Source organism: Rutidosis leptorrhynchoides, chromosome 5, assembly GCF_046630445.1.
Source record: "Rutidosis leptorrhynchoides isolate AG116_Rl617_1_P2 chromosome 5, CSIRO_AGI_Rlap_v1, whole genome shotgun sequence".
In the NCBI taxonomy this organism is placed as follows: domain Eukaryota; kingdom Viridiplantae; phylum Streptophyta; class Magnoliopsida; order Asterales; family Asteraceae; genus Rutidosis; species Rutidosis leptorrhynchoides.
This window is the reverse complement of record NC_092337.1, coordinates 275,154,871-275,168,256: the sequence shown is the minus strand read 5'-3', so window position 1 is coordinate 275,168,256 and position 13,386 is coordinate 275,154,871.

The window sequence follows — 13,386 nt, the reverse complement described above, 5'->3', positions numbered from 1 at the left end:
GTATATACTCATAGTAAGTACGTTTTGAAGCTGTGTATAATACGGGTAAGAATACGACTAGAATTCTTGATGAAAGAAAAGAATGGAAAAGTAACTGTAACCATTTTCGTTAAGTATGAGTGTTTTGATATATGTCTTGAAGTCTTCCAAAAGTATTTTAATACATCTAAATACACTACATGTATATACATTTTAACTGAGTCGTTAAGTCATCGTTAGTCGTTACATGTAAGTGTTGTTTTGAAACCTTTAAGTTAACGATCTCAATTAATGTTGTTAACCCATTGTTTATTATATCTAATGAGATGTTAAATTATTATATTATCATGATATTATGATATATTAATATATCTTAATATGATATATATACATTTAAATGTCGTTACAACGATAATCGTTACATATATGTCTCGTTTCGAAATCCTTAAGTTAGTAGTCTTGTTTATATGTATATAACTCATTGTTAATATACTTATGGAGATACTTACTTATCATAATCTCATGTTAACCATATGTATATCTATATATATATCGTCATGTCATTTTTACAAGTTTTAACGTTCGTGAATCGCCGGTCAACTTGGGTGGTCAATTGTCTATATGAAACATATTTCAATTAATCAAGTCTTAACAAGTTTGATTGCTTAACATGTTGGAAACATTTAATCATGTAAATATCAATCTCAATTAATATATATAAACATGGAAAAGTTCGGGTCACTACAGTAGGTCTTCTAAAATATTCGGTTGTCTATCCTTAACGTCCATTGTGTGTTTTTATACTGTAAAATAGACGAGGATTAGATTCATAAAAGATAATTAACAAACACTACAAATAATTTTTACATATAACATGAAAATACAAGCACACTACAATACATATATTATACAACATGATTACAACTCTTTATTCCGACTCACTCATTTCTTCCTCTTCGGACTTGGTTCGTTTCGCTAATTTCCTAGGGATATATGGTGCTCCCCTAATACGAGCCGTTCTTTTCTCAAATGGTCTAGAAAAACCTGGTGGCTTAGATGTTCCCGGGTTATAGTGAAAGTTTAAGAAATACGGGTGTTTACGGTACACCCCATCAAGGTACTTCATGTTAACATAAAGTTCATCGGTTTTGGGCTCGGGTTTTTCTATTTTAATGCCTTTTCCCTTATTGTTTTCTTTTGCTTTTTCAAATTGGGTCGAGGTAATTTCTATAACATCATTGGAATCCTCATCGGGATCCGATTCATCTGAAAATTGGTAATTTTCCCAATATTTTGCTTCCTTGGCAGAAACACCATTGACCATTTTTAACTTTGGTCCATTGGTTGAGGATTTTCTTTTATTTAACCGTTTTTCTGTAGTTATTAATATTTCTTCCTCCGGAACCTCTTCTTCTTCCGGTTCCTCTTCTTCCGGTTCCTCCTCTTCCGGTTCCTCCTCGGGAATTTGTGAATCTTCTCAAAATATATTCGGCTCTTCATTATTATTAGGTGAGTCGATGGGATTTGAACTAGAGGTAGACATCTATCACACAATATCAAACACGTTAAGAGATTAATATATCGCATAATATTTACATGTTAATAATATATAGTTTCCAACAAAAAGTGTTAAGCAATTGTTTTTAAAGAAAACACGGTCGAAGTCCTGACTCACTAATGCATCCTAACAAACTCAGTAAGACACACTAATGCAAATTTCTAGTTCTCTAAGATCAACGCTCGGATACCAACTGAAATGTCCCGTTCATATCGATTATAAACGTTCCATATTAATTGATTTCGTTGCGAGGTTTTGACCTCTATATGAGACGTTTTTCAAAGACTGCATTTGATTTTAAAACAAACCATAACCTTTATTTTATCGATAAAGGTTTAAAAATATTACGACGATTATCAAATAATGATAATCTAAAATATAGCGTTTTCACACGATTATTACATAATGGTTTACAATAATATTACACATCAATTTAAATCTTCGAATGCAGTTTTTAAACAATATTATACAAGCATGCTGACTCAAACTCTTGTCCATAAATTAGCATGCAACAGCGGAAGCTCTTAATAATCACCTGAGAATAAGCATGCTTTAAATGTCAACAAAAATGTTGGTGAGTTATCGGTTTAACCTATATATTTATCAAATCGTAATAATAGACCACAAGATTTCATATTTTCATTTTTCATAAACATCATCCCCTACATAGAGATAAAAATCATTCATATGGTGAACACCTGGTAACCGACATTAACAAGATGCATATAGAATATCCCCATCATTCCGGGATTCCCTTCGGACATGATAAAATCGAAGTACTAAAGCAGTTCAAATTCTCTGACTGGGGCTTGTTAGTGCCCATAGATCTATCTTTAGGATTCGCGTCAATTAGGAGCTCGGTTTCCTAATTCTTTGATTACCAGACTAAAAGGGGTGATATCCGGTGTACTCATAATAACTCATTCGTAGAATGTTTTTAAGTACTTGTTTCTATCTCGTCAAATATTTATAAATGCACTTCATGTATTAGCAGTTCAAAAATATATTTCAAAAGCATTTAATAAAGCAGTTGTAAAAACAGCGCATGTATTCTCAGTCCCAAAAATATATATTGCAAAAGCATTTAAAAAGGGAGCAAATGAAACTCACTTTAATTAATCACGTCTTAAAAAGTTTGATTGCTTGACATGTTGGAAACATTTAATCATGTAAATATCAATTTCATTTAATATATATATAAATATGGAAAAGTTCGGGTCACTACACTCTATGGGCGTAAGTGTAGATCGCCAATCTGTTGGGATGAAGTGGGTGACCGACAATTGACTGGTCCCGAGATCATCCACGAGACGACCGAACACATTGTAAAGATTAAGCAAAGGCTAGAGACAGCCCGAAGTCGTCAAAAGAGTTATGCTGACGTCAGAAGAAAACCGTTAGAATTCTAAGAAAATGACATGGTCCTGCTAAAGGTGTCACCGTGAAAAGGTGTGATACGCTTTGGTAAACGAGGAAAGTTGAGCCCAAGATATGTAGGGCCTTTCAAGATCATCGAACGTATTGGGCCACTGGCCTATCGACTAGAATTACCTGAACAACTCGCTGGAATACACGATACATTTCATGTGTCGAATTTGAAAAAGTGCTTAGAGGAGGAGGACCTTATCATCCCACTTGATGAAATCCAAGTTGACGACAAACTGAACTTTATTGAAAAACCTGCGAAAATCATTGACCGAAACGTCAAAGGACTTTGTCAAAGTAGAATACCTATCGTCAAAGTTCGATGGAACGCACTTCGAGGACCCGAGACCACAAGGGAACGTGAAGATCACATGAAAGTGAAATATCCTCATTTATTTGCAATCGAAACGCCAGATGACGGTAACGACCAAATTTCGGGACGAAATTTCTAATAACGGGTAGGTACTATAACACCCCAACTTTTTTGATCATTTTAATACGAACGAATTAGAAACTTAGGTGGTCCAAAACAAACGAACTCGGTTAAAAAAACCGAAACTAATGAAAGTAACGAAATGGGTAATGAGGTTACTTAAAGTAACGATCATGGATCATCATCATCAAAAAAAAAAATTTAATAAAATAATTAAATTAATAAATAAATACGGTAATAAATAAATAAATATAACAATAATAAATTTATTTAATTGTTAGGGAAAATAAAATAAAATTTGAATTTTTCAAACTTTGGATAAAAGTCTAATCCTAAACTAACTCCAACTTCTTTGTGTTCATCCTAATCCTAATCACAATTCTAGATCATTCCTTGAGTAATTTGGATTGTGATCAAACTCTAACTATTTGGCCTATAAAAGAATCCTTAACCCTTCACAATTCATTCACTAAAAACTCACAACTCTCTCCTCCTCTTCCTCTTGAACTCGGCAACCATCACTTCCCCCACATCACCACCGCCGACCACCAAAAACAACCACCATCACCGCCAGTTGCTGCTATCTTTTGCAGCCACAAACCGCCACCACCACCACCTGTTTGCTGCTGTAAACCGCCACCTGCAGCAGCCTTTTTGTTGCTATTTCCGACCGCTAAACATCACCACACTATCGCCACTTATCACCATCCGAGCCCACCACAGTTTGCAGCAGCTGCTGCTGCTGTGTTTCTGTTCGTGAAACAGCACCAAAACAGAAGGTTTTGGGCTGCCTCTGCTGCTCATCTTCTGTTGTTCACGCCACCACCTTCAAACATCATCTCTCTCGTTCTTGTTCGGTATGAATCATAACCTCAACTGTTTAAATTTATATACTTATACTATTATGGTTATGAATATGAAACACTAATATTGATATAAAAATTAAGAGATTATAATATAGATTATTTTGAATTGAAAAAAAAAAAGAAGTCTGATGCTCGATCAGGAAGAGAAAAAGAAGATGGTGATTAAAAATTGGATTTTTACACTTTGGTCCCTGATCTTTGTTAATAGTTACAAAATAGTTTAAAAAATTATATATTTACTATTTAACCCCTGAACTATATATTATTATATAAAGTATATAGCTAAAATTTTATATATAATGTTTTATGAATTAAGATAACAAAGTATGATACATAAATACTTATATTTTACGATAATACTTATTTAAATATAAGACTATGAGTTATGTGTTATGTGAAAAGTATAAAATATTAAATGTATGTATATATTTTATTCGTAAAACCCTAACATGAATATGATATTGTATATATGAAACATATAGATATATATGAAAGATTTTGTTCATGCGTATATGTAGATATACATGAATACATGAGTGCACACATGTATAAATGTAGATACATATATACGTACCTCATAATTAGAAGTATATGTGTATGTGTGTAAGTATATACATGGAAAGAAATAATCAAGTGAATTATTCCTATACTCACTAGAACATACGTGGAATTAAAAATCACAAACAAATAACGTATGACTTTCACGAGACTCACCGCTACTCACTGTCATGGATGATGTCTAGGTTGCCAGTTTAGGATAAGGTTGTGGATCTCGAATGTCACGACTTAAAGTCGGATCAAGAGTCCTGGCCCCGGTTACATCTGGCTGTCCATTGACTTACTTGATAGCAACGATGATCGTTTGAGTTATGCAACATCTAAACTATGGGAATGATTAACATTGTAAACTCTAGAAAGGACACCGGTAATATATATGAACATATATATCAAACACATAACTATAATGATGATGATGATGACCATGATGATCCAACTAACTTAAACCTAATGATGATAGGTTGACAATTTTGGACTACCGCTGCTATTTACTATCATACTGTTTACTGCGCTCCTAAGGTGAGTCATAGCCCCAACATTTTAACTATTTTATAAACTGTTTTCGGGGTGAGAATACATGTCTTTTTCTGTTTTACAATGTAGACACAAGTACTGAACTTACATTCTATGCTGAGTTATAACCGAAAATCCCTTAGCTTGGTAACTAGTAACTATCAGTTTAAGAACTGGTGGGCGCGAATAGGTGTATATGGATCCATAGGGCTTGACATCCACGTCCGTCCGGGTTAGAAACTAACCTAAACTTAACGGGCGTATACTATTTGAGGTGGTACATTTTAGTTAGGTGTACATAACAACAGGGGTACTAAACGAACGTTAAGGCTTAGTTACTGGGTGCTAAAACTTATAGAATCTTTTTATATTTTAAAGATGCCGGCAAAGCATGCAAACGAAATCTTGTGGTTTATACTCTACACTTTATGCTACTTAAACCTATACTGTAACAACCCAAACCAACCCGCGATTAAACCATGTAAAATTACAACAATAAAAAATAAAATTTGCTGAACTGCCACCTGGCGCGGCGCGCCATATAGGCCGCGCGGCGCGCCAAACCTGACTGTCCGGAAAGTCTTTAAATGCGAAAATGTTTGACTAGTTCCCGACATATTTAGGCGTAACGCTTTTAACCCCATGTTCCATATATAAAAACTAGCACGTTCTATTAATAAAATTATGTTTACGAAGCGGGGCCCACATTGACCCAAATTACCCCTTAAGTACCAAAATACAATTTTCGACCATAAGACTTTTAATACAAAACAAAGCCGAGCATGGCGATTGGGGATACGCTACCCAATCCTAATAAATCCAAAAGCAAGCCTTCTACGCAAACTACGCAAGTCCTCTAATCCTCGCGCTTACCCGAGCCACCATCCGCATGCAATCTATAAAAAGAGTCAACAACGAGAGGGTAAGCTAACGCTTAGTGAATGATAATATACTACATACATATATATGTATAAAATGGACACGCCACAAAATAACAAGTACCGCATACCGAGGCATCCATATATAAAGCACTACACTAAGCATACCGTACGATCTCTAAGCAACGAGCTAAAGATACAACAACAATATAAGTTCACCAACGACGATGTGAACAACGCCAAATAGCTACACCCGGAGGGTTAGCTACAACACAACAATACATTAATATATAACAATATAAACGAACAAGGTTAACACCTTAACCCAATACCGAGAACCAAGTACCACAATGAAGATTGGCCGAACTACACGAGCCTTAGCAATCCGAAACCACACGAGATTACTATCTTCACAACATCGAGGTTGGCCGAACTACACGAGCCTTAGTAATCCGAAACCACACGAGATTACTACCTCAATAAGATGACCGAACTACACGAGTCACGATGAATCCGAACTACACGAGATTCATTTTCACAATACAATAAGATGACCGAAACCACACGCGTCATCGTGAATCCGAACTACACGTGATTCACTTCTCCAACTCAAAACCCTTCGCCATTGGGGTTATATCATCCACATCACAACCACGTGTGATAGTGTACACACAAAACGTGTACCTCGCCAAATATGGTCAACCAAAACGCACAACCGTGCCAATTGGATCTAAACGCAAGTCTATCAAATCCACCTATATGTGAAGTGAGCTCTATAGCCGAGAATCACTTCACCCGACCCGCACCCATCCTACACATACATATGCACATCGGATATTATCACTCACCTTGAAGTCTTGAAGAATGCTTCCAAGTAATCCGCAAGTCGCCAATGGGAAATACCTAATCCATTATCACAATTACAACATTACACTTAGAGTGGATTTACAAATCAACCCAATTCGTCACTTAGTGCAATTTCGACCCAAATGCACTTCCAAGCACAAACCGTGCCCAAAACTAACCAATAATCACTAACACAAGTGAGAATGGTCCTAATACGCCAATTAAACCTGAACTCAAGTGTTAAACACGTGTCATACCCATTTTGACACTTAAACCCTAATTTTGACCCATAAGGTCAAAATCTCACCATTCACAAGTTTTGACACCAAAACACATTTAACTTGGTTTAATACTTCAACTTAATCCATTTTAAGTTTATAAACATCATTAAATCGCCAATTGGGTCATAATTACCACCGAACCCTAATTTGACCCAAAGTCACAATTAGTCAACCATAATACCCTAAATGGGTTCCAATACTTCAATAATCACTATACCTAGTGATTAAAATCCAAACCAAAGCCTAATCAAGGCCAAATCGTCATCCAACCCAAAACCCGCCAAGTGACAAGAATAACTAGTCACCATAAACCCATTTCATCACCTAAAAGGGTTACACAACAATTTAACTCAAAACCCTAACTTGAATATCAAATCAAATAAATGAAATTCGGAGTTTGAGCTTACCAATACCACCACAACGTAGCTAGGAACGAAAGGAACAACTTTAAAACCCAAGACTTTGAACGATTCGAGCTTCTTCCTCGCCAAAACCTTCAATCTCTCTCTAAGTCTCTCTCTCTCTCTCTCTCTCTCTAAGAATGGATGAAGATGATGAGTGGATGTGAATGGGATCCAAAACTGATCCAAACTAGCTCATAAGCCTCACAAATCCGGCCCCATGTGATTTTACCCTTTTACCCCTCATTAAAGCAATTAAAAATAAAGAGGGTTCTGTCAGCAGCAATCGGCGCGGCGAGCCCCAACCCTGCGCGGCGCGCAACACAGCTGAACCAGATTCCTTTGCATATTAATTCCATATAAATATTAAACGAAGCCCGTTCTCGTATGTCTTTTATAAACAAGTATACAAAATAAATATTCGGGTCTTACAACTCTCCCCCACTTAAACTCGATCACGTCCTCGTGATCCTCGTCACTTAACCAAACAGACCCCACTTACGGTCCTAAACATAAGTTCCAACCCGACTTTCCTAGGCAACTATTCTCATTGAAGCACCTTTAACACTAAAATCGTCATCCGCGATTTTCTCAAATCCACAATCCGAGCACTAAAACCATGCTCCTTCCCTAACATCGGGAAAACTCAACCAATCTCGTACCGAGATATAAATCCCTTAGCGTACTATTACCGAGTACAACGCTAAAAGCACCCAAGTCCCAACCTATGGTCAAAAACCCGAACCGATGAAGACCGATCCAAACGAATCCTTACGGATAACACCACTCAATAGACATCCCTTGTAGTGCGCAATACGACCAATACGCAACTACCGTAACATCATAATCCAACGGTTAAAAACCGATAGCGCCCAAACGACTATGGAAACGCAAATCCCAAGGTGTACGAAATCAACCATCGTCACACCCGTAACCAACATGTGAGTGAAACACGGCTATCGCATCACTAATCTCACAACATGGTCCTCACGACCCCACCATCGGTGTATAAAACAACCGACAGATCACACAACATGAAGGCTGGCCGAAAACACACGCGCCTTAGTGAATCCGAACTACACGCGACTCACTACCTTCACCACAACACAATCGGGAATGGCCGAACTACACGCGCCATAGTGAATCCGAACTACACGAGAGTCACTATCCCAGAGGAATGACCGAACTACACGAGTCATTTGTGAATCCGAACTACACGAGACTCACTCCTCAATACAATGACCGAAACCACACGAGTCATTTGTGAATCCGAACTACACGAGATTCACTTCCACAACATCGAGGTTGGCCGAACTACACGAGCCTTAGTAATCCGAAACCACACGAGATTACTACCTCAATAAGATGACCGAACTACACGAGTCACCATGAATCCGAACTACACGAGATTCATTCCAATAAGATGACCGAACTACACGCGTCATCGTGAATCCGAAAACACACGCGATCCACAATCTCAACACAGGAATGGTACTCGCATTTCCCACCGGTACTAGCATTTCCCGATAGTGTTACACCATACCGACATAACACTACTCCCTTGATGAAGTCAGCGGACCCCGAAGGTCATGCTCCACCAATCACAACACCGGATGAAGTCAGCGGACCCGAAGATCATGCTTCACCGATCACAACACCGGATGAAGTCAGCGGACCCGAAGATCATGCTTCACCGATATAACACCACGCTCATGATGAAGTCAGCGGACCCCGAAGGTCATGCTCCACCAATCACGTATTCCTATGATGAAGTCAGCGGACCCTAAAGATCATGCTTCATCAAACAACCATACCATAATCGAGCAAGAACCACCTATACCAAACATAGGTACCAAACAATAATTCTCCACAAGAGAACCCGACACACACCTCCCTTAACCGGAGGATTTCACCTTGCTCGCCAAATACGTCCATTATCCCTCAACGAGATTTACCACATTACCACCTTGGTGATAATTCAAATCCAAAATCATAAGTACAATTTATCCAAAATTGTGCTCTACCACAAATCGACCCAACCAGGTCTCGACAGCATTTTCCGGATCTACCAATAGCATCATCCGAAATCTCACACTAAAACTTCCTCGTGCGGGACTGTAACTCCCCCACTTAGAACCACGTTCCATATCCACAACTCGTACAACCGCACAATGCTACCACAAGTAGACTTTACCAACAATTGGGCTCACACGACCCATTACCACATCTTGCTCCAACCTTGAGCACACGAAGGATTTTAACTAACCCTTAAACACTTTGTACGAAAAGTGTACCGCAACACAATCGGAGTCGAACACCACGCTAGTAGGTATAAAAGAGGCACCTAATGTCGCGTCATAAAGACTCCATTACCAACACACATCGAGATTTAAAACACTCGATCTCAAGGGTTCCAACTAACCGACGAACCTCATGATTCGTCACTTCAACATAAAAGCGAACACGCGCTTAACAACCAAACACCAAAACCATTTCTGTGGCTTGGTAGAAACGTTTCCCAAATACTAAGGAATGCTTGGTTACACCAAGTCTTACGCCCTTCGCCCGTCAATCAAACATCAACATAGGGTACTTCCATTAGGAACGTCACCCATAGCATAACATGCACAACAAAGGCACGCAACTCAAACTCAAACGGCATTTGATAAATAATCAGAAGACATATTTATCAAAATTAAACGTACCTTAACGTCTCCTGGCCGCACCCGTCCCCGCTAACTTGGGACATCCCGACTTACGATGTCCTTCTTTTTGGCAATTGAAGCACACCATACCATCACCCTTTGGTACCAAAAATTCCCAAGACTTGTGACCCCTCACGCCACAATTGTAACATCTAGCCGTACTAGAATCTGACATACCCGCTCGCGTACCACCCGTGCTCACACTCGGACCCTTAGCCCTCTTACTCGGAGCACCATAAGAAATGACCCTTCGCTCACTTGAAGGTTCACCCTTTTTCGATCGTGAATACGACTCGAAACCTCTAGCCAAGTCGAATAATTCCGAAAACGATTTCGCTTGACCCCGGCTAATTTTACTTTTCAAGTCATCATTCAAGGTCTGATAGAAATCTCCCATCAACAAACGATCATTCCCCAAATACTCCGGACAAAAACGAGCCTTCGCCATAAAGGTCGTCTTGAGAGTACTCAAATCCATAGATCCTTGTCGCAAATTTCGCAACTCATTACGCAATTCCCACAAATTGGCCGAAGTCCGGAACTCCTCGAAGAATTCCTCCTTAAAGTCGTCCCACGATAAAGCCATAAACGTCTCGCCACCGACAAGATCAATCTTACCATCCAACCAATCCCTTGCCCTACTCCGCAACAAACTCGTAGCGAGTCTCGTCTTTCTCTCGGGAGGGCAATCAATAGTACGGAAACACCCTTCGACGTCCGAAATCCAAGTTGTGCTTACTAAAGGATCCGGCTTTCCATCATACATCGGGGGTTTAGTCCTCATGAAGCTCTTAAGATAACGCTCCATTTCACCACTACTTTGAAGTTCGGAATACCTCCTTTCCATTCTTTCTTCTAACGCACCCATTTGCTCCGCAACGGCGGCCGCAACCCTAGCGTTAAACTCCACGTCATTCGCCTCGGTCTCGTTTCGCGTCGTCATTCTAAAGAATGCAAAACGATTAGTCCACGAACGTGTAAAACCGTACGCACGACACAGCCCCATCTTGAGAACACTCATCGTACATCACTTGTTAGACACGATTTGCACCCGTAATAAGGTTTGCAAGTTCTTATTACGCACACATGCCGCATCGACTCGTTAGTACAACGACCGTCTCGCTCGATGATATACACAAACACAACCAAAATTCTACGCGGTACAAACACACGCGAGAATTATTATCACAACACAACAACATATTAATAATATCCGCATTACTAATATAAACGTTAGTCAACCTATAGCCAAGGCACTAACCAAACCCATTCCGACACGTAATCCTACAAGTCCCGCAACAATTTAAGCACACACAAGTCTAAGTCTAGGCACCTATCTCAAGTCACCTAAATCCCTTAGACCATGCTCTGATACCACTTGTAACAACCCAAACCAACCCGCGATTAAACCATGTAAAATTACAACAATAAAAAATAAAATTTGCTGAACTGCCACCTGGCGCGGCGCGCCATATAGGCCGCGCGGCGCACCAAACCTGACTGTCCGGAAAGTCTTTAAATGCGAAAATGTTTGACTAGTTCCCGACATATTTAGGCGTAACGCTTTTAACCCCATGTTCCATATATAAAAACTAGCACGTTCTATTAATAAAATTATGTTTACGAAGCGGGGCCCACATTGACCCAAATTACCCCTTAAGTACCAAAATACAATTTTCGACCATAAGACTTTTAATACAAAACAAAGCCGAGCATGGCGATTGGGGATACGCTACCCAATCCTAATAAATCCAAAAGCAAGCCTTCTACGCAAACTACGCAAGTCCTCTAATCCTCGCGCTTACCCGAGCCACCATCCGCATGCAATCTATAAAAAGAGTCAACAACGAGAGGGTAAGCTAACGCTTAGTGAATGATAATATACTACATACATATATATGTATAAAATGGACACGCCACAAAATAACAATTACCGCATACCGAGGCATCCATATATAAAGCACTACACTAATCATACCGTACGATCTCTAAGCAACGAGCTAAAGATACAACAACAATATAAGTTCACCAACGACGATGTGAACAACGCCAAATAGCTACACTCGGAGGGTTAGCTACAACACAACAATACATTAATATATAACAATATAAACGAACAAGGTTAACACCTTAACCCAATACCGAGAACCAAGTACCACAATGAAGATTGGCCGAACTACACGAGCCTTAGCAATCCGAAACCACACGAGATTACTATCTTCACAACATCGAGGTTGGCCGAACTACACGAGCCTTAGTAATCCGAAACCACACGAGATTACTACCTCAATAAGATGACCGAACTACACGAGTCACCATGAATCCGAACTACACGAGATTCATTTTCACAATACAATAAGATGACCGAAACCACACGCGTCATCGTGAATCCGAACTACACGTGATTCACTTCTCCAACTCAAAACCCTTCGCCATTGGGGTTATATCATCCACATCACAACCACGTGTGATAGTGTACACACAAAACGTGTACCTCGCCAAATATGGTCAACCAAAACGCACAACCGTGCCAATTGGATCTAAACACAAGTCTATCAAATCCACCTATATGTGAAGTGAGCTCTATAGCCGAGAATCACTTCACCCGACCCGCACCCATCCTACACATACATATGCACATAGGATATTATCACTCACCTTGAAGTCTTGAAGAATGCTTCCAAGTAATCCGCAAGTCGCCAATGGGAAATACCTAATCCATTATCACAATTACAACATTACACTTAGAGTGGATTTACAAATCAACCCAATTCGTCACTTAGTGCAATTTCGACCCAAATGCACTTCCAAGCACAAACCGTGCCCAAAACTAACCAATAATCACTAACACAAGTGAGAATGGTCCTAATACGCCAATTAAACCCGAACTCAAGTGTTAAACACATGTCATACCCATTTTGACACTTAAACCCTAATTTTGAC